A 22,250-nucleotide genomic window follows, 5' to 3' on the forward strand; every position below is an offset into this window, starting at 1 on the left:
TCTCTGCGGTGTGTGTGTGTGCGTGTGTGTTACAGTGTGTCTGTCATCCTGTCGCTGTGTGTGGGCTCCACATCAAACCCGCTGCCTAACCAATAAAGGCTAGTGCTAGCCACCAGGCTCAGCCCAGCTAGTATACATCACTCACTGTGTGTGCGTGTGTGTGTGTGTGTGCGTGTTTGTGCGCACGCTCCGTCTTCCACAGCCACCCACGGTGCTGCCGCTAACTACTCTGGTTGACTCTGCTGCTTTATAGGGAGATGAGTGGTTCTTTCTCTCTGTTCCTGTTTCTCCCTTCATATCACACTCATTTTCAACTTTCATTTATTTGCTCTCTCTTATTTGTATTCTTTCTTTCCCACTCTCTTCAACACTGAACCATTTCATCTTCCATTTGTTGACTCTTTCATTTTCATTATTCTGTCTCTTCTCTTTTTTTTTCCCCTCTCAACCATAACTTTCTAATCAGTCAGTCTGTCACTCTGCGCGTCAGGTTATGACTCCAAACCACAAATTTCTCACCTCTCGTGTGAGAACACTCATAAACACACAATCCTGCGTGTGAAACTTCCTCTATATGTGAGCGCTTTCATGTTCATTCACACAGAAGACTGCATGAATTCCTTTCCTTTCTGATATTTTTGTGTCTTCTCCTCTTCTTCTTCTTCTTCTTCTCTTGTTACTGTTGCTCTACTACTAGTGAGGGTAGATGAGGGTGGTGAAAATAACTAACACTGTCTGTCCCCTGAACCACCACTGTGCACTTGAGAAAGGCATTCATCCCTAATTTCAGCAAGCGTAGCTGTAGGAGTTGCTGGAGAAGAGTATGTGTACTAAGTCAGTTCTACTTGGAAAAGCAAAGTTGGAAAAAAATCTAAAGTGAAAAGATGGAAACTACTACTTAAGGTGCAGCAAAAGTTGTAGATATTTAGCTGACTCTGTCCTGCAGAGTAACTGTCAGTCAATAAGTGGATGTATACGTAATGTTTAGTCTCTCACATTCACTAATGCACAAATACATGTCGATACACACTAATACATGGTCACATACACACTCGCTCAGTGTCAAAACACAAAGTGTCACAAGCGTTGCTAAGCCCGCATTCCCCACTGTGAACTGATGTGGCCGTCAAGATTTACCCTGCAGTCTTCACCCTAACCCTTCAACCTTACTCGCCACCACAAACCCACACGCAAGATTTCCCTGTTATCACCAAAACACGGTTCATTAACGGCCTTTCTTGAAAGGAAAGGGCTAGTTTATTACAATTTGGGTCTTATTTTTATAGTTTAAAAAATAAATAATGAAATTGCATTCAACAAATTACAGGTTGTAAATAAACCAACAGTTTAGCCAGATTATCTGCTTCATTTTATTGTTTGCACCCAAAATGTCAGTAATAATCTCTCTTTGCACAGGAAAACTCCAACTATGGTAAGTAGGCTAGGTTTAAATTGAACCAAGAGATTGGTCTGTAAACTATGATGGATGTTCACAGTGGACAGTTTGGATCATAATCTTACAGTTCATCCTTGTTTTCTTTTTGAAATATGGGAGGTCACTGCATTCCCAGATCTGAGCAATTAATTTGGTTGGTACAATGTTAATATTACCAACAGGACTGATGGCAAAAACTACAGAAATAAGACATAAGAATGAAGGAATTTTCCTTAAACAGTCTACATGTGCATTAGCAATAGAGGCAAGTGTGATCTTGGATTATTAGATGGTAAAATACACTGTACTAGTAATTAGACCTTTGAATTTAGATTATTTTATTTCATATTCCATTATATGGTTTCATTGTATAGCACACTGAACACCAGCAATAGATGTTGCAACTTTTGCTCACACAAATTCATTATGTTCAGTGGAGGTGCGTGACAAGTGTGCTCAAAACCAAAAGTTTTTTCAGGCGTATCCACGACACACCTAGATGGAAAATCTCAACTTTTTCAAATGCAGCAAGCGCGCTGTAGGTCATGTGAAAAGAATGAACTAATCAGCTCCAACCTTTCTGTCCAAGGACGTCACAACATCAGGTTGAAAGGTCAGCCAACGCTGGTTGCCAAATCGGCCGTAAAAAACTACAAAGATACAAGTGGTTTTGGTTGCTTAGTAACAGCAGTTGCGACAGTAGCGCAACCTCCAAAAGCACCTTGGATAAGAGGATGAAAGCGGCAAAGCAGGTGTTTTCCACACGGTTTTAGATGCAAGATCTGAACGGCCCTATAAAGAACTCGGTCTAACTTGAACACCTGGCATTTTGTTAAATTGCTGCTGCACATAAACTGTACATGTCACAATATGCCTGCTCATCAGTACTTAACACATTAACATCTAAACCCACGCCTCCACGGTATACTTCTCTAAAATCACATTAGTTAAAAATGAATTGGATGATATGGTTCTTTATTAAAGCCGTCAGTTGCATTATGTCGAGGCTAAAGTAGAGCGTCACATTACATTAATCTGACATTGTCTCTTTACAGCTCTCATTGACTGACTTAGGATCACTTTCAGTCCCTTCAGGTCAGTCTCTCTTTTCAAAGCAGACTGCAACTGCGCTGACTTAGGATCAGTTTTTTAGGTACTTTATAGTTGAGTGTCCCATACCTTCATTTATTTGTGGTGGCCCGCCACAATATCAACATTGTCCACCACATTTTCTAATTTTAGTGCTGCATGCCCCACTCTCGCTCGCTCGCTCTCTCACAAACACATGACAACGAACCAGTCTGTGAATAGCATGATGTTACTCAACCCGGTGCAGTAGGCGGTGACGGCATGTACCTTTTTTTAATGTTGGTTTGTAGTCTGCCAGTAAAACTCAAAAGAAGAGGAGCAGCGTATATGGTTGTTGGCTTTTCACTGCAGAGAAGACGGCTGGCCGAATCAATCCGGAGATCACACCTGGTTAAGTTAACTCTGATAAGTTAGTCTATCTGTAGGTTCTTAACACAATCTCAGAGACCTAACTCTTCAAATAAGTTAAACATTAAATCAATTTTGGGATGAGACTTGGGGAGGAAGGACATGCTTTCTGAGCATGTTAGCATGTGTGTGTATTGAGGGTAAGTTAGTTATTATTTAGTAATTAATTTCTATTCACTCTCCCCGCCCCCCTCAGTCAGCTACCACCACAATTAAAACCTAATTCTGTGGGAAACACTGTATAGACAAAAGGAAGATTGACAAGAAGGGCAGATAACGGATGTCTTTCTAGCTCTTTCCTTTTGTCTCTCTGTGATTCTCACTCAAGGGCATGCTGACCTGTTGTGGACAGATAGCCGCTGTGTGTGTGTGTGTGTGTGTGTGTGTGTGTGTGTGTGTGTTTGCACGCGCTACTGGGGGGAAAAAAAGTGTGTGTGCTGGGTAGGTAATCTTTTTAATTCAATGCAGTGTTTGAAGTTTTCCCTTGGTCGGCTCCAAACTTTAACATCAAACGCTCAGGTCACAGCTCTCCCTTCATCTCTGCATCCTCCTCCTCCTCCTCCTCCTCCCATCATTCCCCCTCCTCCCTCTCTCTCTCTCTCTCTCTCTCTCTCTCTCTCTCTCTCTGTGATCTGGTGAGACTAGCACAGGAGTGTCCTGCAGATAAAGTGGGGGCAAGTAAGATTAGACATACTGACGCCCCATCACACACACACACACACACACACATACATGTCACTGACACAAGAGAAGGCACAGGCAGTTGCACAAACACAGACCAAAGAGGACAATGACTTTATGGATCTGTACGCATCCAAAACGCTGTGTGTGTGTGTGTGTGTTTGTGCACGCAGCTGGTACAGCTAGTTATTTCATCATCACTCTGTAACCATATTTGACACACAGGGCTATTTTTACCCCACAGTCACACCCGCAACCCTCTACATGACTCACAACTCACTACAAGCCAAGCACACACATACACACAAACACGCACATATCCTGAGGATTTCCACAGAGATGTACGTGATGGTGAAATAGTCTCACACGTTCGTCCCCTGCCCAACTAACGAAGATATGTTTGCCTCTGTTGCTACGACGTCTGTTTGTCTGTTTGTGTGTGAGGCTTTGTGTGTGTGCGTGTGTATGTGTGTGTCTGGGGCTCTGTGTTTGTGTGTGTGTGCGCGTGTGTCACGTGCCTCTCAGGCAGACGCTGAACAGCTGCATGTGGTTTGTGTTTGTGTATCTGACAGCGGCTGGCCCCTCTCTCTCTCTCTCCTGTCTGGACTCATGGTGAGTCCTCCTCCTCATTCGCCAGCTATCAAAGCACTGACCAAATGACGCTCACTCACACTCTCTCTCTCACACACACACACACACACACACACAATGCCACATTCACAACACATACTACTTCTTTTGTGTCTTCGCCTAAGAGGAGCCAGATGCAAACTAACACATGCACATGCTTGTATTCCCCAAACTGGTGTGTGTGTGTGTTCCTGTGTCTTTTTGAAATTTATATGTGTGTGTGCGTGTGTGTGTGTGCCTGGTCTTTTGTGTGCGAGTTCCCTTTGTTCCTGGGTGTTTCTGTAACTGTACACACGTTTCTGTACTTGCGTGCATGCGGTATGTCAGCATACTGTACGTGATCATGAGAAAAGTTTTATATGTGTGTTTGTGTGCGTGCGCTGCGTCTCCTTGTTACAGTGCTCGTTGTTTTGTCTAAATCTCCTGTCTTTTCTCTTTGGGCGTGCTGACTCAGCTGATCTGGAGCATTTAATAGGGTGTGTGTTGCAGATCCGGCAGCGTTTAATAGGGTCTGTGTGCTTTCTGGGCTCAGATTCATGGCCCATTCAGCCAACAAGTATCTGAAGAGAGAGAGAGAGAGAGAGAGAGAGAGAGAGAGAGAGAGAGAGAGAGAGAGGAAAGAGGGTTTGCGGCTTGTGTATGTACTGTGATACCATTTTAACACAAGTCATTACAGCATATGTGTTGGCGAGGGTATCCTAGAAAAGTATATGGTATACTCTTTCTATAGGTGGACAGGAGTGGTGTGTGTGTGTGTGTATGTGTGTGTGTGTGTAATAATGTATTGACCTTGTCTCTCATTGCCAGTTCCCAGAAGGTTGATGAATAAATAAAGGCGTGACGCTTCCCCAGCGAGCCGAGTCTGTGACTGCTGCTAGTAGGAAGACAGAATGACACCACATACTCACACAAAGCTATCATCCACACTGTTTGCTGGCTTTATTTGCACAGTGGAATAATGTTGGTTCTCTGTGATACTCTGACCCGCAACGCTACCTTTCTCTATGCCTCTGCATTCATGTACATTTCTAGATATCTGTGTGTGGGGGGTGGGGGGGGGCAAACTAGGCAACTGTCCAAGTCCCCGCCCTTTCCTGGTGGCCCCCATGTGTGAAGCTTGTTTTATGTTTCATTTCTTACTTGGTTGTGTTCCCAAACTGCATCAAACCCTATTCACCATTCACATTGTTTTCACCCTGATGTAATTGAATCTACTCAAAGGATAATTAATAGTAGTTTGACCTTGGCACATATTTTCCCAGTTTCATCGTCACGACAATTTGAAATTGAATTGCTTTAATTCACTGTAGGATTTTACACAAGTTCGGTTTTTTAGGGGAACACTGTCCCTCTGCACACACCACACCAAATACAAAAGTGATGAGAACATTTGAAGTTGACATAAACATGGAAACAGGATCCCAATGCAAAATCTTCCCCAAGATCCCAAAAATGCTAAGGCTAGTGTGGGTGTGTGTGAGTCAGAGCTCAGCAAAAAAGCCACTTAGATCAAAGCTTTAGCATCCGTATAATTGACTTTAATGCAAAGAGAAGCCATGTAGAGCACACACACACATGCAGACACACACATGTTTTCCCTGCATTCATATACTGTACATGTAGGGATCAGCGAGCTCCCACTGTCATGCCTCACATGCTGACAAAGACTCTCTCATATACAGTGTCTCTGGCTAAATCCAAATGTACACCCTCCTGACTTATGGACCGATCCCTCACAGACTTCTGCCATACACACTGTGACACGTTCACCGTCATCACATCATGTCTGTGAGGGCGCAGGGCTGTGAGAGGATGACACGCGCTAAGACTTCAGACTTCCTTCCTGACACTGTAACGGCACTGATGGTACTGCCAATGGAAATGTATGTGAGATATGTGCAGGGTCTGCTGCTTTAGATAGTAGCTATAATATAGATAGATACGGTTGGTATGCACTGTAGAATTCCCCCTTTTATATGAGCTGCTAAACACTGCTAATATTATACTCACATCAAACCCTCAACCAAGGACCGTCACACCGTATGCAAATGAAAACAAAACATTTCCCGTCTAACTTTGCAGATTATAACAGTCAAATCCAAATGACTCATCCTACGCATATTCTGTATGTGTAATATTAAACCTCCCTACATCAATGAAATGATACACACCTTTCTTTCACATTGTCACATCCATATTAGTATGAACTATGGATTATCTTCTTAGCAAAATCTGCAACCCAAGCAGACTCTCTGGAAGTTTGCAGAAAGTCAGCTTTATGAACTTTTTAAGCATGCATTTATCGCAAATTCTCACATTCTCTCTCTCTCTGTCATGCACACTCACACATATACAGAGCAGTTTTGTGGGAGTGGTCAGTCAGATGAAGGGTGACACCACCGCTAAGGTCATGAGGGTCAGAGCTCTGCGGGGTCAAAAGTCAGGCCAGACAGTCAAGCCTCTGCACGTGCCCCAAGCAGGTGTCATAGCAACCAGGCCAGGCAGAGGGAAGAGAAGTTTACACATGCACACTGACAGAGATAAATGTAAGCAGTAAGAGTTAAACACACATTCTCACACACAAACGCACACACACATTTAGAAGCACTTGAAAACACATGTTCCTTCAGATTAAACACAGTTGTGGGACTTTCCTTCTCAGTCTGATTTAGTGCTTTTGCTTCATTTGGGCATCTCCACCCACTGAGGTTCATTGCATTCCATCCTCTAATTTGCACAGCAAAAAAGCCTCATTGGCTGCCATCTATGAGAACAAGATCACCAATCCAGACACGTCATGACGCATACAAGTGACAAAACTGACTGAATGGTAAGATGGGCTGCAACTTCCCCTGAAACTTTCTAAAAACCTCTGACACCTTTAAGTAACCTAATATATGTTTCATTCTTAGAACGTAATTTGTATCACATTGGGTGTAACTCTGCAGATTAAAACACTGCAGAGTTGCTCCCTCTCAGATGGGCTCAGTGCCTGTACTTAAACATTCAGGTGTTTCTAAGCCTCTGTCATGACTTGCTCACCTCGTGGCATCTGTGTACCTGTAATTTGTGTGAGGTGAACGTCCGGTCATTGGCTGGCCATGTTTTCTTATCTTGCCTTTGTGTCTTTTCATTATAGTCGCCATTATTTCACTGTCACAGACCTGGGACAAGTGTAAGGACATTGCCACAACTCTCATTAAAACCACTATAACTCATAATAATGGCTGTCATGAACCCAAGTGAACTGAGGCCTTATTAGGAAACATAAATCACAAGGTGGTAGGTTACTCTGGTGTATTTATATAACCCCTCGCCATGTCCCATATTTAAATCACATACATCCTAACAAATATGTTTACTTTTTTAGTTATGCTTCATCCACTTTTGACATTTATCTACTCTATTGTGTCACATGCATTGCGTGCAAATGCAAAGTTTTACAATGACGAGGTGTCTTGTAATTACTCATGACAGTTATGAGAAGTGTTTATATTTTTCAGATGTGCCTGAATTTTTATACATCTCCGCTTAAAGCACACATTGTCTTTGACACTTTATTTCTTCAACTCACACTTCAAGTTAGCAACACATGTTATTCATAAGGGTACATTTCTGTTTTCTAATTTAAAGAGAAAGTTACCACATGTAGTACACAGAACGTGGACAACTTTGATGTGGCCTCGTAGGTTTAAGGTCACTATCATTTAAGTAAGCAATAAATTCCTTTGTGCCCTGTCTGTGTCCCTCTCAGACACACAGTCATTCAAACACACAGACATACATAAAATGTCTCGTCCCTTTGTAGGTCAGGGTTGCAGACATCAAAGACAAGCAGACAGCCACGTCAGTAGCCCCTTGCAGACATGCACTTCACTCTTTAAATATTCTGGCTTTTACGCGTCTGTGCCATGTTTGTTACTTTTCTGTAACATTGCAATAAGGCTCAAGTTTGAGTTCAATGTAATGATGAAAAGGCTACAGCACAAATAAGGTTATACACACATATTAGTTAGTGATATTACATGCACATCTTCTTACACCTAATTGTCTAATGACTTAATTATAATTTCATAAGCATGGGGAGGTAACATTTGTTAGATAAACAATAAAATATCACAAATGAGCTCGTTCTTAGTCGCTCTCTTGTGGTGCAGGCCAAAAAAGATTAAACTGAAGGGAGAGGCTTCAAGGGATGTTTTTAATGTTTGGTAGCATCAGACCAGCACCATCAATTTTGATGTCTCGCTGTCTGAACAAAGTCAGCGTTCAAATCTTTCAAAATCACACAAGAAGTTTGAATGTTTTTGTCCCGCTAGTGATCATTGACGTTTAAATCATCTGTCTCTATTTGCTCTCAGACCCGTTCTCTCTAGTGTGTAACGCTCTTTCTACTTCTCATGCACATACACACAGATCCACCCTGTCAGCAGAGTATTGCTTCTCCCATCTTTTCTTCATCGATTAGTTAAGCGTCAGAATGTGGAAACAGTCACACGTTCCTCGATCCCGTTTTCCCACCCAGCCTCCGAACCACACCCAGACAAACAGAGCTGTATAAACACGGTAGGCAATGAGAGTAAGGGATTGTAAGAGATATCCATTTATATTTTTAAATACCGCTTTGGTAGTATTTGTCTAATACAGTAATTCTCAAAGAGTAATTGAATGAGGCAGAAGCAATGAGAGGAGTCTGAAAGGAAAACAAATGTGAGATATTAAGACATGACGACAGGAGACAAAAGAGACGGAGCAGATTGGAGAAGAGGTGGAGAGAGAAAAAGGTGGACGAGAGATGAGAGCATATGGATGGAGGAGGGAGAGAGAGAACTAATTAAAGAAAGTAGAGTTTTAGTTGGGTGTTGATTCCAGGAGGGGTAATGGTCCCAGGTGTGGATGAAGGGGGGAAACAGGAGATGAGGGAAGGGGGAAAGAAACTAGGTCCCCATACGCCATATGTTCCCTATCTTCCCCACTTTCTTCTCACTCTCTTTCATTCCCTTTCATTTCAGGCTTTGCACCGGCTCACTAAGACGAGCTGATTTTGAGTTGACTTTTTTTCTCTTCATACATCTACTCGCCTTTCTCTCTCTTTCTCTCTCCGTCTTTAGCAGCTATTGCAGTTCCGCAGGTTAAGTAAGGTGACAGCAGGACTAGGTGGGTGGCAGTTTGGAGACGGAGTGATTTTGTGACTGTTTGCATATGCTTTTGCGTGCGTTTCAGAAAGCCTCAATAGCTTCAATGATTTGTCCTCATGATCTAAGGTGTGTTTAGTGTGGATTTCTATTTGCTATTCTCTCTTGATATGGATTTCAGTGTTTGTCTTGCACATTCAGGTTTTTTTTTTGTTGTTTAACTTGTCCTGTTTGAATGTGGATTTCTCTGTGTGCATTGGGTAAGACTGCAGCTTTGGCAAAGCACGGCAGCATGATTGCTGAAAGTGTTATTCAGGTGACACTTTGCAGGTTGTACTTTGTCATACAGATTTGTTAGTATAGCACAAGTCCACATATCCCTACTAGTATTTCATTCCTTGTACAGTACAGGAGCAGACCACGAGTTTAAAATGACATGTCTTCTAAAAATAGCCGCTAAACTCACTCACCCTTTCCTCAATGCAGCCCCACTCTGGCCGGATAACCACCCCCCGGATCACAAATCTCTCCACCCCGTCATGAAATGCAAGCTGCTCCCACTGTACATTCCACTCAGAGGAATGAGCCTACTCCCCTGTAAATTAGGGAGCGGGGGGGGATAGTCATTGTTTTTTGCCAAACAAAGGCAGTTAGCAAACAGGAGTAGAGCAGCTTCCAACCGGTGGTTTTGTGGGCTTACTGGCCAGGGACCCAAAGGGAAGCTACTGCTGCTGTGTCACCAGGTTGGAGTGCCTCAAGGCTCCGTCCCGGGGCCTCTCTTTGGTCTTTTTTCTCTCACTCTCTGTTGTGACTATGCGTATGTGTGTCTGTATGTGTGCCCATGCGTGGGCCCTTAGGCTGTTGTCAGGCAGATCATGGGAACTGTTGTGAGTTACTCCGGCTGTCTGTGTCTACCTACATACCTCTGTTCCCTAAAGAAGGAGAAAGAAAGGAGTTGAAGGAAAGGGATTGAGAGGAGGGAGGAGGGGGTTGCAACAGAGGGATGGAGGGAGCGCATTCCTCGACGTGTACAAAACATGTCCGCAGGGGGAACTGCAAGCCCAGCAAGATTCACAGACTTCCAACTTCTTAAAACAAGGCTCCCCCTTCCCATCCTCGTCTTACACCAGCACCACCTCGTCCTTCAACTCCTCCCCTCTCCTTGGCCCTGGAGTGGTTTAATCGAAAGGATAATCTGTGGAGGAATTCTGGAAGGCAGGAATCCAGGGATTATCCAAAGAGGAAAATGGTAGATGATGGAATATCTGAGGGTTTACCTGAAATGATTGCTCGGGTTTTGTGCTTTGAGGTTTAAATCTGTGACAGTATGACCAATTTTGGTTCACAAATAAAATGATCAAAATTAACAAAACAATACAGCATCAACCTAAACAGGATGTGCTATCTCCTCCGGGTATGTGTGTTGAGTGAGACAGTTGCAGTATATATCGGGAACCTACTGCAGTGTGCTTCTATGAGACCAGTTTTCCCAGTCCAACAGAAGAGGCTTGTCCAAAGAGTAGTAATATTTAGGGTTTATTCCATTGTTTTTTCTTTTAAAAAAAGTGTGAATCAACTGCTTGAACAATGGCTTGCTCTCATTTCTTTCATAGCATTGTGGGTATGTGTTGTCGTCCAATGAGACTCTCATTAATAAGCTTTGTCTCAAAAGGAGCAGTCTCAAGATTGAACGCTGACTTCTTGTTAGCCAATCAGAAACCATGTATGACCATGAGAATCAACCACATCTTATCTGGGTCAGTCCAAAATGATGGTGCAACTGTAAATAATGGTCCACTGAGTGATATTAAATTCATTGATCGACAGGAAGTGAATTGGCAATTGTTTTAACAATTCCTAAATTGTATGAGTCACTCTTAAATGTATTTGCTGCTTTACTTTGTTATTATGAATCGAATGCTTTTAGACTATTGGTTGGATAAAATGATTTAAAGACGTCACTATGGGCTTTGGGAAATGATGATGGCCATTTTTCTAAAAAAAAATGACCCCCTCCCAAAAACACTGAATTATGTGTCTGTATATTTCCTGGCAAATCAATTTGTTCTTTCCTCAGAATTTAATTAGTGCCTTTCAGAATATGTTTTATCTGCCTGCAACTGCAACATTCCCACAATCCTTCTGGACTTTACCTGACCCGATTTTTATATTGTCCAAAAATGCTGGCAGTGTATCTGGCTCCAATACATATATGTTTGCACAGGATAGTGTTTAAAATGCTGTTATACTATCTGTGGACGGATGTGTTATTGTAAACAAGCTGCATGTTTGGGGCTTAGCTCCTCCTGTCCTACTTAACTGGTCGATAAACAGGCTTTAGCTTTAATTATGGTGATGTCTGATAGGCCTATTGCGCATTCTTACATCATGCTGGTATCTTGTTTATGTGTTTTGTCTGGCCGTGTGTTATTTTTGTGTGTGCATTTGTCCGTATCCGTCACTATTTCTCCGAGCGTGTATGTGTGTGTTAGAGGATATAATGACAGTGGGTGTATGTCTTGGCTGGCAGCTGTAATCACTACCACTCTGTGTGGTTGGTCAGTACACTGAGTTCTGTTTGCCTTTAGCATCTGTGTGTGTGTGTGTGTGTGTGTGTTTGTGTGTCTATTTTCATATATACATGGATGATTACATCAGACTGTGTATTTGTTAAATGCCTCTGCATATTTTCTGCTATACTGTCGTCTTGTCTTAATATTTTGACTGAATGTGTTCCTGTGTTTGTGCGTGTGCTAAATGTGTTTACAGGTTAATTACCCATGAAACCTCCTTCATATGGTCTAAATACTTCACTCATCAGAAGAAAATAGGCATCATTAACTCCCTTAAAATGCTCCGACTCTTTTAATATTTCTGGTTTGAATGTTACACTGCATTCAGTATTATGATGCGTGAACAGTTTAGCTTTGAAGTCAATTATTGTCGTTTTTAAAGTTGCAAAACTAATGAAAGGAAGCAATTCAATTCTCTTACTGAGGTGCATATCTGAGCACAAGGTGTGTGGTTTTTAGGCTCTCATACATTTGTGAGTGAGCTGACACACCTAATGACTAATCAGCACAAAGGAACCTGGTCCACAAGATGTGACTGACTGGCTGAAGTGGTTTTTCACTAAAGCATAGTACTATTCTACTATATATATATATATATATATATATATATATATATATATATATAATCACTGCCACTGATATACAGATTGTTGTACATATGTGTGTATCATTTCTTATATCTGCGGTCTGCTTGCTTTTCAGGTAAAAGCAATATCTGGCCCATCCAGTTACAGTCAGTACACACCCAGAGTGTGCTCAGCAGTGGCAGGTAAGAGGAACAAGCATATCTGTGGGTGTGTGTGTGTGTGTGTGTGTGTGTGTGTGTGTTTCTAGCCTAATAGATTATCGATGCACTGCTGGGTTGGTTGGCTACAGCAGACTGTGGAAATGGGCCTGGACTCCCCTGAGGAAACAAGATATCTCCAACACACACACATACACACATGCAGAGCTAACACACACATACAGTAGCTACAAATACAGGCACAATGTGATGCTGTTAAAAAAAAAAAAAAAAAGCTGTCATGCGACGGACTTTAAAGCACATTTTGTACACTCGCACACACACTTACATACAATTAGACACACCGCACACCTGCTGGGTCTTTGGAGGAAGCTGAGCTCCGTTCTGGCTGTATCTGAAGATGAAAGGAGGAGAAGAGGAGAGGAGAGACAGGCATGAGGGGAGAGGAGGAGGAGGAGGAGGAGGGATTAGAGAAGAGGAAGAAGAGGAGGCGGAGGAGGAGAGAGAGAGAGGAGAGACAGGCATGGAGGTAGAGGACAAAGAAAGAGCAGATAAAGAGGAGGAGGAGGAGGAACAGGGATGAAGAGTGATAGCCAACTCTGCACGTCCCCACCTTTCCTCTCCTCTTCTCTCTCACTTCCTTTGTGAACAGATGGGTGGAGGTATTAGATTGTGATGAAAGCCAAAGCAGAAAAAAGGGACATACAGACATGTACCTACATACAGTACATACACACTGGCAGTCACACACGGCTGCACACACACACACACTTTCACTCCACCAGACAGATGCAATACTCTGCATCCCTTCTCGCTCTCTAGCTCATCATTCTTCCCTGTTGAGGCTGCTCCTAACATTTCTATTATAAATGACAGTGACAGTCATATTTACAGTATAGAGAACAGAGTATATAGGTTATGGACTAGTCAGGTCAGGCAGGTTTTGCAATCTCATTCTCGCAGTGAAGGCACTATACACGCACACACACGCACACGCACGGTGTAAAAAAAAATCTGAAGTGAGATCGGGCGATGTTGATGTTTTTCCTGGACAGAGAGACGGACACGGAGAGGGAGGGATGAAGGTAGAGGCTCCAGGCAGATAATGAATCAGATGAGCAGAGAGGGAAGAAAGAGATAAGGTGGGATGAAGAAAAAGGGAGGATGAGAGGTAGAGAAAAAAGAAGGCATCAAACTTGTGAGCCCTGTGGGTCTTTGCTCACAGAGAGAGGAGGGCAAATGGAGGCATGCTGGAGAATTCAAATGTCTCGGTGTCAGTGGGTTCACGGGCTGAATCCATCGCAGATCATAACACACACACTCCTGCTTGTGCTTGGAACTGATGAAATTTGTGCCATGTGGTGTTACATTTTTAAGCAAGTATAGGGAATTTTCAACACTTGGAACTTAAAATGACACCAGAAAGGTTTCACATTTAGGAGCTAAACTACCTTGACATTTTGGTAGATGGCATCAGTAAACTCTTCACAGTACACTCATTTATACCAAACCAGACAGCCTGTGATTGCGTCATGCCAGCAGATAACAAAGGCATCAAATGGATTGTTGGATAAGAGAAAAATTAGCAAGGAGAGGAAGTGAAGGAGTGGTTTACATATTTTTCATTATTTTCAGTATCAAATCTATTGTTTAGATAAAATAAATAATATTATATTGTGCTGTGATTTTCTACCTATGAACCCAAAAATTCTTGTGAGAAAATAAGATGACACTGCAGCTTGGCAATTCAGTTTAGACTGACAGGGCTGTATTTCCGCATAAAAACCTTTCCGGTAGCGCTTGCAACGTGGTATTTTTATGCCATAAAATGGATTTAGCATTTTGAAGACTGTTGCAGCTTGAGTTGTTTTGTTAAAGTGCTCATTTTCCCCACATTGTAGCAAGGACAAAGATGGGTGGTGAAATGAGTCATGCTGCATTCCAAATAACAAACGTTCTCTTTTTAGTTTTAGTACGTACTGCAGCTGCCCTTATAAAGTACGTACTGTTGCATGTAGTATGTATAGTTTGGACATACTACTTCGTCATAACATTGCACCTTGAATTTTGATCCTCTTGCTCATACATCCGTCACAGTCACATAGCGCAATGCACTGTTATCTATCTGTGCTCTCTTGACGACTCATTCAATGTGATGTATCCTCCATTGCGCAGGGAGTTGTGGGTCATATAGCCGGAAAAGCATGCTGACCTGCATACTGCAAAATGCGACTAGAAGCAGTAGGACATCCTGGTATTTTTGGCATACTGCATTTGATATACTGTATGTATTGGGACATACTAAATCGTTTTCTGACATAGTAAATAGTATGGTAATATGGATATTGGAACGCGCCCCCAGTCCATAGGTTGTAAAAAAAAAATGGAGGTAGCCTATGTGACGTCACCCGTTGGTTTATAGACTCCCGTTTTGAATCCTTGAGTTTGGCATTTTGACCATCGCCATCTTTATTTCATATTTGGATTAGGGTGGAGCTGATCCTAACACTAGCTGCTAGCTTTGTTAGCATGGTGCATTTACAGTCTATGGTTAACTGTGATAATGCTAATGCTAATACTAATTTTCGCTAGCGAAGAACAGGCTTAAAACCATTAAAACAAAATATACTTACCGGAAAAACTGAACAGCCGACTCCTTAGAGGGTCTTTTTATCACAACCAAACACTGAACAAGATTTTTTTAAGTGATCAAAATGTTACAATTAGGCTAACTTTCATGAACTGAAAACACACTGTGAAAAGCGACAGCTACACCTATACTCTGTGAATCTTACACTATGGTTACGTTACCTAACCAATGTTGTTGCCGTGGTAGTGACTTGTCAATCACAAGGTAGCCATGCCCTAAAGCATACCCTGATTTATCGACTATTTTACTCTTTTACTTAATTTACAAAATGAACATCATACTGTATTGAAGAAGACTTGAAGCTAGCTATTTAGACCATAAACTCATTAGAAAAGTGTTTACTGAGGTAATAAATCAAGTGAGAAGTAGGGTCATTTTCTCATAGACTTCCATACAATCGGACTTCTTTTTGGAGCTGGTGGAGTCGCCCCCTGCTGGCCTTAAGAAAGAATGCAGGTTTAAGTCACTTCCGAACTGTCTTCACTTTTCAGACCCGTAGCTACCCGCTTGCCTCAGTCACAGTCTTACCCACCATGGCTTGCAGGTTTGTGTGTGTGTAGTCTGCTTCTGTGGTCATTGAGTCTATACATTGTCAGCTTTCTGCCAGTCATGGTGGTCAAATGTACTGCCAGCATGGACTCTGTGCTCCCAGTCAAACAAGTTTAGTTTGATTTAAGTTTTTTTCTGGCCAGACCACCCTCTCTCTTAACTTTAGCTGTGTTTACATCCAGCTGTCAAGTGAATTTTATGCAAACTTTGCAAAAAAATTAAATGCAAATTAGGTGTTTTCCATCAGTATGTTTGAAGTGAATAAATAGGCTTCCTGAATGTCAAAACACAACATCCACTAGAAAGCTGGAAAAAGTCTTTTAAGATTTTTTTTCCAACAACATCAACTGATTTTGAACATATTTCTCTTTTTCAATAGAAAAGGCAAACAAAGAAAATCCACTCAACCATATGCTAATACCACAGCTAACTATCATGTAACAATCATGGGTGTATTGTTGGAGAGTGACATTTCTCCATGGCATGGTGGCTCATACCTCATATCTTATATGATGCAAGGGGTTAACGGGAGTCCTGCCGTAGATACCTATGACATTATTTGTAATCCGACACATTTGCATCCAAACTGCTGTTGCCAAACATGAACGGTGATATCGGATGACTCTATGAAACTAAAGATTATGTTCCGTCAAGGTTTTTTAAAACGTGCAATGCCACTGTCGCCTTCTATAGTACCTGCACCTGGCAGCTATGCTATGGTTAAAGATAGAGAGAGTCATCAATCAGTCAGTCAAAAAAAAATCATGATTCATTGAAGGTCTGTAACGGGGCGAAATCTCTTGCTACATAAAGGGTACGATGCATCGCACCGCATTCCTGCATTGGCACTGAACGGCTGGTATCACACGCAAACTGTGAGATGTGAGTCATCCAATATGGATATCCACTCGTCATGCATCCACAAGCGCTTGTCGAATAAATTTGTCACTGACCAAAAAAGAGATTTAAAGTAAGCATCAATGTTTTTAGCAATTCAATTGCCACCAGCTCCTTATTTCAGCAGATCAACCTCGCTGCCTCTCTCTTCATCTCCCTTGTAAGACTTGCTTTAGCGAGGACTCAACAGCAGAAGGAGGAGAGGGTATGATATTTGATGGAGGGAGGGGGGTGTCGGGAGAGACGGTTCCTAAACCAGTGTTAATTGAACACAGCTGTACCTCGTTAAACATTAATTGGCAATTAATCAGCTCACATCCCCCTAGTTGAATATATCTTGAATATATCTTTTGAGAGAGAGAGAGAGAGAGAGAGAGAGTGTGTGTGTGAGAGAGAGAGAGGAATAAAGTAAATTATTCACAGTAGCACAAGGAAAGCCTGTTCTAGTTCAGCCTCCATCTCCCTCTACTTTTTCTCTCTTCCATCGCCTCACTCTTTCTCTCCCTCTCCGTGCTCCATTCAGCCCATTAATCTAGTTTTCTGCCTTTATCTTCGCTTCCTTCCCCTCATCTGTCTGTAGTTCATCCAGAGATGGAGAGAGAGAGTGTGAAAGAGAGATGTCACAACAAGGAGGAAGTGCCAGAGGGGAAAGGAGGAATTGAGGAGGAGGAGGAGGAGTAGGAGGAGGAGGAAGGAGAGGCCCTGATGCTCTTGCATGAAGGGAATCATCAGGAATTTCTGTGTGTGTGTGTGTGTGTGTGGTCCAGGTATTCCTCATGTTGCAGGGACGTAAATCTGTTTACACAGTCGCATTGTGGGTAGGCCTGTCACGATAATTACGTTATCGATTTATCATAGGATAACGTAATTATCAACATTATTGTGTCCATATATTGACTTTCTACAATATACTGTCTACCTGTTTAAGCAGGCTGTTTCCCGAAGGTTTCAGCATTTTGATAAATTTAGTTTTATCTCCTGCTGTTAAAATTACAAAAACGGGAAGGCGGCCCGCTCTTCCTCGGCCTCCACATCACGGGCAGATCTCACACACTGCATATTAGCAGCTAATAGGCTATTCATGTCACATTGGTGAAGTAAGCAGTCCCTGCCATCGTTCCGCTGTGCATGTCCTGAGCAGTGAACGTGCAAGTGAGCAGCACTGCTCATATGACACTAACCGTAAATAACTCCATCCCAGCCCATGATGGCGGGTTTGCGTTTTTACAGAAGCATAGCGCCCACCCTCAGATTCCCTGACCCATGTCACCCTGGTGAGCAAGCAGTTCAAGAAACCGCTACCCCCTCCCAAACCCACTGAAAGCTGCTGCCATAACTGCCCAGTTGTCATGTCGGAGGTGGGAGCCGTGTGCAGGCAATCCTGACTAACCTTGTGACTCAGGGGAAAGATTTCTTTCACATTCCAATTCCAATGTCTGAATATTCTTAAGAATTAAAAGTTCATTGCTCTTTGAAAGGGTGTACTTGCATTATATTATCATTATATCAGTGGCATAAATGGTCTTAGAATGACAATAATATCGTTTATAGCAATCATTTCTGGAACAATATATCGTCCAACAAAAACAGTTATTGTGACAGGCCTAATTGTAGGGACTCACCGCCCTTATGGGGACAAAAATCAAGTCCCCTTAATGTAAATCACTAATTTAAGGGTGAAAACTTGGTTTAAAGTTAAGGTTAGTTTAAGGTTGTCTTAAGGTTAGGGAAAGGATTAGGGTTAGGCACGTGGTGGTTAGGGTTAAGGTTAGGATAAGTCTCCAGGAGATGAATGTAAGTGAATGTAATGTCCTATGAATATAATATATATAAATATAATCCTCTGAAATGATAGAAACACTCTGCGCACACGCACACATGTAAAACCACACAGACTACATTCACAGTAAGCCAGCTAATTTTGAAAATGTTCCGTTTATGTGTGGAAATGACGTGCATCCACACCAGGGGTTCCAGATCTCTATCCTAAACAATAGGCTTCAGACGCATTTTTCAGTTGTCCATCTTGTGCGCATCAAATGTAATAGATCCCTTCTAATTTAATCAATACAGCTATTTACACAGGCTGTGTGCCAGCTTATGTGTCACTTGTACTTTCACGCATAGTTTTACATTTCAAGTCATTTTTTTTTACATGTTTAACTACAGTTATTATGTATTGGCTGCCAAACACTGGGTGACCTTCACAGCAGTACTGAGCATGAACACATCCTGTATAGACATTTATCAAGGACTGAAGTTGCTGCTGTGCTGCTGATATACTACTTTCACAATGCTGGCTACACCGCTACACTGAGCCATCAATCAAGGCAACATTAAGTAAACATAAGTACAGCTTAATGACAACACCTCCATTGCTTGATTGGCTATACTAACATTGAAAATTGGTGATCACAGAGAGAGTTAGTGTAGACAGGAAGTTGTTTTCTTAATTTTACCGCCACATAGCCACTGCTCAGACTCTCTTTGTGTTTTTAAAGTTCCGTTCAGATTGTACCATTTTCGCAGTAGACACCAAAACCTGCATACTAACTAAATAACCGCAGCATCCCCAAGTTCAATTCCAGGGCACCTTTTTTTACATGTCATACCTAATTCTCTCTCCCTGCATTTCCTATCTTTATCTCTTCTGTCACTATCAAAAATAAAGGCAAAAAAACGCAAAAAAAAAACAAAAACATGCAGCCAGCTTTTCAGAGTCATCCACTCTGGAGACTTGTTCAGAAGCCAAGAGCCAAAATGGAGAGGAAAGAGATGCGTTTTCAAATTTAGCCAGCTAGTGTGTACACTACCTGTCAATGCTGCTGAAGTTTATATGCAGCATACATGGCCACAGGCAGTTTCTGTTCCTACTGTAAGTGTTTGAAGACATACCGTGTGTGCACTGAGTGTGCAGTAAACCCGGTCTGTCCTGCAGATCCACAGTGTCGAGCTGTCTTATATAACAGTACCGATCACAGAAACAAGGATAACCTGCACTGCCCTCACTGACACACATTCTTTTCTCTCCTGCTTTCCCTCGATCCGTCCCTATCTCTTTAACCCGCTCGTACTCGTTTTTTTTTTCTCTCTCTCCCCCAAATCGTGGCTATTTCCATTTCGCTCAATTAAATGTTCTCTTAAACGCTTTGTTTCCCTCTGTCTCTTTTCATTATCGTGTCGTGGCTTCCTCTCTCTCTTCGCTCTTTTTATCTGTGTCAGTTTGGCTGCATCCCAAAATTCCAAGCTCACCCTCTCTCTCTCTCTCTCTCTCCGCTTCTACTTCTTTTTCTCTCTTTTTCACTGTCCTCTCTATCAGTCGCCATCTATCCACCCCTCGCCTCTCTTTCTCTCCATTTCTCTCCGTCTGGGCTCCAGCTCAAATATTACAAATGCTATTGCATACTGGCTAGGGGCCAAATCAGCAAGGCGATAAATCAATACAGTGAGAGAATTATGTAATGTGCCACCATATTGACTGGCCATCTCTCCTCCTCCTCCTCCTCCTCCTCCTCCTCTCTCCCTGGGTGGCTTCCTCCTCCGCTCCTTGCACTCCTTGTCATCCGCTCACCTTGTTTTACTTCTCTCTGTTTGCTTTTTTTGCCCTCATTTAACCAGATAAATTGTCAAAGTCTTATTTATAGCTTAGGCCTCAGGGTCGGTTCTGACAGCATGTTATATTCGCTGACATGTAGGTTCATACAAAGTACAACTACAGTCGAACAATTATCACTTGTTGGAAGTAATACTGGAATAACTGCCAGATAAAAAGAAAAAAAAAAATTTGCTACATTTTTCAGAAACAGCATTGTTTAGCATTAGATAAGAGTCTTGCGGTTTTGCATTTAGTATATTTTTAGGCGCTCTGTGTGTATGCAGGTTGATTTGTTCTTATGTAATGCTTAATTACAGTGGCCCTCGTTTAGCTGCAGAGCGTCAGAGCCCCAGGCGGTACAGTAGAAATAAAACAGAAAAACACATGCTCCACATATCGAGCAATATTTGTTGCTCATGTCTGAATAAATGCGTCCGCACCTGCAAGTCTGTTTTCATGCACCACTGGCGTGCAGATATTCACATAGGTGCCTGTTATGTTTCATGCAGCGCTGATGCGTGCGCTAGAACGCGGTCGAACAAAGCACAATGTACAGTAAGGAGGAAAGTCACTAGAAATAATATAATAATATCCACTTTTAACAACTGCGAAGATTTGCATAGTATTGTAGAGGGTTTAATCTCAGTTTAATGTCTGAATATCTGTTCTAATGCTACTATACTAGAAGCAGATCTGCTTTATTCCTGAGTGTCTTTTACTTTAAAACATTGATTGAACAGTATAAAAAGCGGAAAATGGACAACAAAGCAACGTGCCTCATACGGAGAATATGTTTTACCTTTTAGTAGATAACACACCAGATGGAAACTAGAGACACACAGCCACTCTCACAAAAGATTCAAAATTCATCTCCAATTAATTTGCATTGCTTTAAGGTGTGTTTAGAGATCAAGGATCTTCTGACTCAAATGCGCCAGATAAAACTAATTAGAAGTGCTTATCATCTGCAGTAATGCATCATCATTTTCCGTTGCAGCTCCTACACATGCATTAACAACATATACGTTGAATGCAACAGTCGTATCTGAGCACAGTGCATTTGTAGCAGTGATGTAGCAGAAGTTGAAATGAATTGAAAGGGCAGTTCAACAGCTGGCACATAGTCAGCTGCTGATCTTATGGAAACTAAAACTATTCTCTGTTACCTGTCCATTCAGCTCATGCAGTCTGGAGCTGTGACTCCTGGTGCCCTGGCTTCTTTATAGAGAGAGAGAGAGGGAGGGAGAGAGAGAGAGAGGGGGGGGGGAGCAGTCTATAGGAGTCAGTGAGTGCAGTAATAGTACCTATATTTTCTCCAGCCTATGCCCTGGTCAGAGAGTGCAGCGGCTCCATGCTGTATTTTCCATACTGTCACCCCCCTACCCGCCCTCCCTCTCTCCCTCACTCTCTCTCTCTCTCCCTCTCTCCCTCTCTCCCCCGGCTTTCCGACTGTACTTTTTTTTTTTTTCTCCACTCTGGAATTCCATCTTTCTGCACGTGGCCGGCACTCAAGAGGGCATGCTGTGTGTGTGCGTGCGTGTATGTGTGTGTGTGTGTGTCTGAACGTGAGTTATAGGAAATATCTCCCAGTGAAGAAAAGGAAACATGAAGTGTGCATTTTTGTGTGTGTGTAACATGCCAACAAGTGGGCACTACTTGTTCCACTGTCCCAGCCTGCAGCTCTAATATACCGTAGTCCGTCTGCCCACTGTAAATGCAGTACATTCTGTACCAACGCGTTGACTAAAGTAAGGATACAGAACTAAAATATACTCAAACAAAAGAGCATTTGTCAGGAAACATTGTATCAGACTTTCTAAATTTGTTCATTTGTCAGTTTCACACTACGGTAAGTGATATTGA

General features: G+C 42.3%; 1 protein-coding gene across 3 annotated transcripts in view; it reads left to right on the top strand.

Annotated features, from left to right (window-relative positions):
- The window catches only part of kdm6ba (lysine (K)-specific demethylase 6B, a), a 103,333-nt gene that overhangs the window by 26,001 nt on the left and 55,082 nt on the right, over nucleotides 1–22,250 (top strand). For all 3 annotated transcript variants that reach the window (XM_067579216.1, XM_067579210.1, XM_067579215.1), the window contains exon 4: nucleotides 12,654–12,720. The gene's annotated coding sequence lies outside the window, so the exon portion shown is untranslated. The remainder of the gene's footprint in view (nucleotides 1–12,653; nucleotides 12,721–22,250) is intronic.

The sequence above is a fragment of the Thunnus thynnus genome, chromosome 22 (assembly GCF_963924715.1).
Source record: "Thunnus thynnus chromosome 22, fThuThy2.1, whole genome shotgun sequence".
NCBI lineage: Eukaryota > Metazoa > Chordata > Actinopteri > Scombriformes > Scombridae > Thunnus > Thunnus thynnus.